The sequence below is a fragment of the Rutidosis leptorrhynchoides genome, chromosome 4, assembly GCF_046630445.1.
Source record: "Rutidosis leptorrhynchoides isolate AG116_Rl617_1_P2 chromosome 4, CSIRO_AGI_Rlap_v1, whole genome shotgun sequence".
NCBI classification, from domain to species: Eukaryota; Viridiplantae; Streptophyta; class Magnoliopsida; order Asterales; family Asteraceae; genus Rutidosis; species Rutidosis leptorrhynchoides.
Genome location: NC_092336.1, coordinates 22149395 through 22156093, shown reverse-complemented (window position 1 = coordinate 22156093; position 6699 = coordinate 22149395).

Genomic DNA, 6699 nt, shown 5'->3' with positions numbered 1-6699 from the left:
TTTCGCACTTTGTCGCACCATGGCCCTTTCTATTACACTTAGTACATACAGCTGTACAGAGCCCAGTTGGATAGTATCCTTCACATCTCTGGCAGAATTTCTGCCTCTTGTTGTTATTGTTGGGATTGTTGTTATTGCGGTTGTTATTGTTGTTGAAACGGTTGTTGTAGTTGTTGCTGGAGTGGTTGTTGTTGTTGCGTTTGTTGTTGCGAAAATTGGTGCAATTGTAGTTGTGATTGTTGGGTTGATTATTGAAATTGTCACCCTTGTCACTGGTTTCTTCCCATTTCCTCTTGACTTGTTTCGTATTGGCTTCTTCGGTCGCCTGTTCTTTAATCCTTTCCTCAATTTGATTTATAAGTTTATGAGCCATTCGACTTGCCTTTTGTATGGAGGTGGGCTCGTGTGAACTTATATCCTCTTGGATCCTTTCCGGAAACCCTTTTACAAATGCGTCGATTTTCTCTTCTTCATCTTCGAACGCACCCGGACACAATAGGCACAACTCTGTGAATCGTTGTTTGTACGTGATAATATCAAACCCTTGTGTTCGTAACCCTCTAAGCTCTACCTTGAGCTTATTGACCTCATTTCTGGGACGGTACTGCTCGTTCATTAAGTGTTTGAATGCTGACCACGGTAGTACGTAAGCAGCGTCTTGTCCCACATGTTCTAGATAAATGTTCCACCATGTTAACGCAGTACCCGTAAAGGTATGCGTAGCGTACTTTACTTTGTCTTCTTCAGTGCACTTACTTATGGCAAACACCGATTCGACTTTCTCGGTCCACCATTTCAATCCAATTGGTCTTTCGGTTCCATCAAATTCCAAAGGTTTGCAGGTAGTGAATTCTTTGTAGGAGCATCCTACACGATTTCTTGCGTCGTTAGCTGCATTGCTAGATTCAGAGTTATTGTTGGTATGTAGCGCAGCCTGTACTGCGGCTATGTTTGCAGCAAGAAAGGTACGAAATTCCTCTTCGCTCATATTCATGGTGTGTCGAGTAGTCGGTGCCATTTCCTTCAAAATAGCCAACTGAATCGAGTTAATCATAGAGAATATTAAGAGTAGTCAATAGTATTTTGTAGCATAATATGAACTCATTTATAAAATCTTTTTCTTCATATTAGCGTTTTATAAGTTTAAATTCGGGTACTACCTACCCGTTAAGTTCATACTTAGTAGCTAATATACAATTCAACTACTACAATTCCATATGAAAAACTGATTATAATAATATTTCGCATTCAAACTAATACACAATATTTTACAAACTTACAATACCGCTATATAGCAAAAAATATAGCACAGAATAACATTGATACAAAGCAGTTTCGATGACAATCCTAGTTAATACGCAAGTCGTTCAACAAAGGCAAGAAAGACACGTAGTTCATAAGTCCAGAAACAAATCATGCATTCTGGTTTTAATAAGACTACTTCTCATCCTTGGTTTTGTGGAACATAACCGTTGTGGCCGTTGATAAGACAGCATGTTGTAACATCGTCAAAGGGACGAGGGTTTCGTAATGCCCAACAGCCCCGTAACAATCTAAAAACCTTGTTTCTCACCCCAACTACTGAGTTCATTACTTGTGGGAATATTTTGTTTAATAGTTGTAATCCGATGTTCTTTTTCTCACTTTGGTGATAAGCGAATATCACTAACCTATAAGCATAACATGCTTCTTTATGTTGCATGTTAGAAGCTCTTTCTAATTCACGAAGTCCTATGTTGGGATAAGTTGAGTCAAAATAGGTTCTTAATCCGTAGCGTAAAATTGCACTTGGGTTCCCCGCATTTAATGCTTTAAAGAAAACACGACGTAGCTTACGGTCTCCCCAATGTGATATACCCCAACTTTCAAAGGAAATCCTTTTATAAACTAAGGCATTCTTGGAACTTTCACCAAATATTCTACAAACGAATTTCGTCGTAAATAATTGTGCCGACGAATTTTGACCAACTTTAGACAAGATTTCATCAATCATGTCCCCGGATAGGTCTTCTAAAATTTTTGGTTATCTATCCTTAACGTCCATTGTGTTTTTATACTGTAAAACAGACGAGGATTAGATTTGTAAAAGATAATTATCAAATAATACAAGCAAATTTTTATTTTTTTTTACATACAACATAAAAGTACAAGCACACTTATATTATATATCTTACACCGCATGATTACAACCCTTTATTCCGACTCGCTTGTTTCTTCTTCTTCGGACTTAGTTCGTTTCGCTAATTTTCTAGGGATATATGGTGCTCCCCTAATACGAGCTGTCATTTTCCACAATGGTTTAGAAAAACCTAGTGGTTTAGAGGTTCTCGGGTTATTGTTACATTTTAGAAAATACGGATGTTGTCCATACATATAAAGTTCATCGGGGTTGGAATCGGGTTTCTCTATTTTTATACCTTTTCCCTTATTATTTTCTTTCGCTTTATTAAATTGGGTCGGGGTAATTTCTATAACATCATCGGAATCCTCATCGGGATCCGATTCATCGGAGAATTGGTAATCTTTCCAATATTTTGCTTCCTTAGCGGAAACACCATTGACCATTATTAACTTTGGTCCATTGGTTGAGGATTTTCTTTTATTTGACCGTTTTTCTGTGGTTCCTAATATTTCCCCCTCTGGAACCTCTTCTTCTTCTTCCTGTTCCTCTTCTTCTGGTTCCTCTTCTTCCGGTTCTTCTTCTTCTTCCGGTTCTTCTTCTTCCGGTTCTTCGGGAATTTGTGAATCTTCCCAATATATATTCAACTCTTCATTATTATTAGGTGAGTCAATGGGATTCGTGCTAGAGGTAGACATCTATCAGACAATATCAAACACGTTAAGAGATTAATATATCACATAATATTTACATGTTAATAATATATAGTTTCCAACAAAAATGTTAAGCAATCATTTTTAAAGAAAACACGGTCGAAGTCCAGACTCACTAATGCATCCTAACAAACTCGATAAGACACACTAATGCAAATTTTCTAGTTCTCTAAGACCAACGCTCGGATACCAACTGAATTGTCCCGTTCATATTGATTATAAACGTTCCATATTAATTGATTTCGTCGCGAGGTTTTGACCTCTATATGAGACATTTTTCAAAGACTGCATTCATTTTTATAACAACCATAACCTTTATTTTATCGATAAAGGTTTAAAAAGCATTACGTAGATTATCAAATAATGATAATCTAAAATATACCGTTTATACACGACCATTACATAATGGTTTACAATAAAAATATATTACATCAAAGTAAGTTTCTTGAATGCAGTTTTTACACACTATCATACAAGCATGGACTCCAAATCTTGTCCTTATTTTAGTATGCAACAGCGGAAGCTTTTAATAATCACCTGAGAATAAACATGCTTAAAACGTCAACAAAAAATGTTAGTGAGTTATAGGTTTAACCAATATATTATCAAATCATAATAATAGACCACAAGATTTCTCATTTTTCATAAATATCATTACACTCGCAAGTGCATAAAAATCATTCATATGTTGAACACCTGGTAACCGACATTAACTTAATGCATAGAATATCCCCAAACAGAACCTCTCGTCTGTATAATAATCTCGAAGTACTAAAGCCATCCATAACCTGAATGGGGGTTGTTAGGCCCACTAGATCTATCTTTAGGATTCACGTCAATTAGGGGCCATTTCCCTAATTCTTAGGTTACCAGACTTGAAGGGCGATATTCGGTTTAATAATCCAACCATAGAATGTAGTTTCGCATACTTGTGTCTATTTTGTAAAACATTTATAAAACTGCATGTATTCTCATCCCATAAATATTAGATTTTAAAAGTGGGACTATAACTCACTTTCACAGATTTTTACTTCGTCGGAATTTAAGACTTGGCCACTGGTCGATTCACGAACCTATAACAAATATATACATATATATCAAGGTATGATTGAAATATATTCACAACATTTTTTATTACGTTTTAATGATTTAAGTTTATTAAGTCAGCTGTCCTCGTTAGTAACCTACAACTAGTTGTCCACAGTTAGATGTACAGAAATACATCGATATATATATTATCTCGAATCAATCCACGAATCAGTGTATACAAGTCTCAGGCTAGATCACAACTCAAAGTATATATATTATTTTGGAATCAACCTCAACCCTTATAGCTAACTCAAGCATTACTGCATATAGAGTGTCTATAGTTGTTCCAAATAATATATATAGATGAGTCGATATGATATGTCAAAACATTGTATACGTGTCTATGGTCTATCAAGGTTACATAATACGTTAGAGTACATGTATAATACAATATAAGTTAGTTAAGTTATGGTTAGTCTAGATTTGTTACAAAATTTTCGTAGCTAAAACTAGTAAATTTATCCAATTTTGTTTTACCCATAACTTCTTCGTTTTAAATCCGTTTTGAGCGATTCAAGTTTCTATGGTTTCATAATGAACTGAAATTTATGAAACTAGACAGAAAAAGTATAAGTTTATAGTCAGAAATACAGGTTACAAGTCATTTTTGTAAGAGGTAGTCATTTCAGTCGAAAGAACGACGTCTTGATAACCATTTTGAAAAACATACTTCCACTTTGAGTTTAACCATGATTTTTGGATATAGTTTCATGTTCATAACAAAAATCATTTTCTCAGAAGGACAACTTTTAAATCAAAGTTTATCATAGTTTTTAATTATCTAACCCAAAACAGCCCGCGGTGTTACTACGACGGCGTATGTCTGGTTTTACGGTGTTCTTCGTGTTTCCAGGTTTTAAAGTATTAAGTTAGCATATCATATAGATATAGAACATGTGTTTAGTTGATTTTAAAAGTTAAGTTAGAAGGATTAACTTTGTTTGCGAACAATTTTAGAATTAACTAAACTATGTTCTAGTGATTACAAGTTTAAATCTTCGAATAAGATAGTTATATATATATATATATATATATATATATATATATATATATATATATATATATATATATATATATATATATATATATATATATATGAATCAAATGATGTTATGAACATCATTACTACCTTAAGTTTAGTAGGTAACCTACTGGAAGTGACAAAAATTGATCTAGCTTCAAAGGATCTTGGATGGCTTGAAAGTTCTTGAAGTAGAATCATGACATAAAAACAAGTTCAAGTAAAATTTTTACTCGAATTAAGATAGTTTATAGTTATAGAAATCGAATCAAAGTTTGAATATGAATACTATCTTGAATTAGAATAATAACCTACTGTAAATAACAGAGGTTTCTTGATCTTAGATGATTACTTGGAATGAATTAGAAAGCTTGGAAGTAGACTTGTAAACTTGAAAGTATTCTTGATTTTATGAAACTAGAACTTATAGAATTTATGAAGAACACTTAGAACATGAAGATAGAACTTGAGAGAGATCAATTAGATGAAGAAAATTGAAGAATGAAAGTGTTTGTAGGTGTTTTTGGTCGTTGGTATATGGATTAGATATAAAGGATGTGTAAGTTTGTTTTCATGTAAATAATTCATGAATGATTTATAATATTTTTTGTAATTTTGTGATATATTTCATGCTAGTTGCCAAATGATGGTTCCCACATGTTTAGGTGACTCACAAGGGCTACTAAAAGCTAATCATTGAAGTGTATATACTAATAGTAAATACATTTAGAAGCTGTGTATTGTACGAGAACGAATACCGGTGCATACGATTAGAATTGTTGATGAAAATGAATGAGGATGTAATTGTAAGCATTTTTGTTAAGTAGAAGTACTTTGATATGTGTCTTGAAGTCTTTAAAAAGTGTACAAATACATCTTAATACACTACATGTATATACATTTTAACTGAGTCGTTAAGTCATCGTTAGTCGTTACATGTAAGTGTTGTTTTGAAACCTTTAAGTTAACGATCTCATTTAATGTTGTTAACCCATTGTTTATTATATCTAACGAGATGTTAAATTATTACATTATCATGATATTATGATGTATGAATATATCTTAATATTATATATATATATACATTAAAATGTCGTTACAACGATAATCGTTACATATATGTCTCGTTTCGAAATTCTTAAGTTAGTAGTTTTGTTTTTACATATGTAGTTCATTGGTAACACACTTAATAATATACTGAATTATCATTTTATCATGTTAAACATAGTTTATCAATATCTTAATATGATTCATATGTATTTAGTAAGACGTTGTTATAACGATAATCGTTATATATATCGTTTCGAGTTTCTTAATTCAATAATCTCATTTTTATGTATATCACTCATTGTTAATACACTTAGTAAGATACTTACTTATCATAATATCATGTTAACCATATATATATATATATATATATATATATATATATATATATATATATATATATATATATATATATATATATATATCATCATGTAGTTTTTACAAGTTTTTAACGTTCGTGAATCGCCGGTCAACTTGGGTGGTCAATTGTCTACATGAAACTCATTTTAAATAATCTATTCTTAACAAGTTTGATTGCTTAACATGTTGGAAACATTTAATAATGCAAATATAGTTTTCAATTAATATATAAACATGGAAAAGTTCGGGTCACTACATTAGTTGACGTTAGTGAACGTTACTTGACGTTAGTTAACGTTACTTGACGTTACTTAATGTTAATTAATGTTACTTGACGTTACTTAACATTA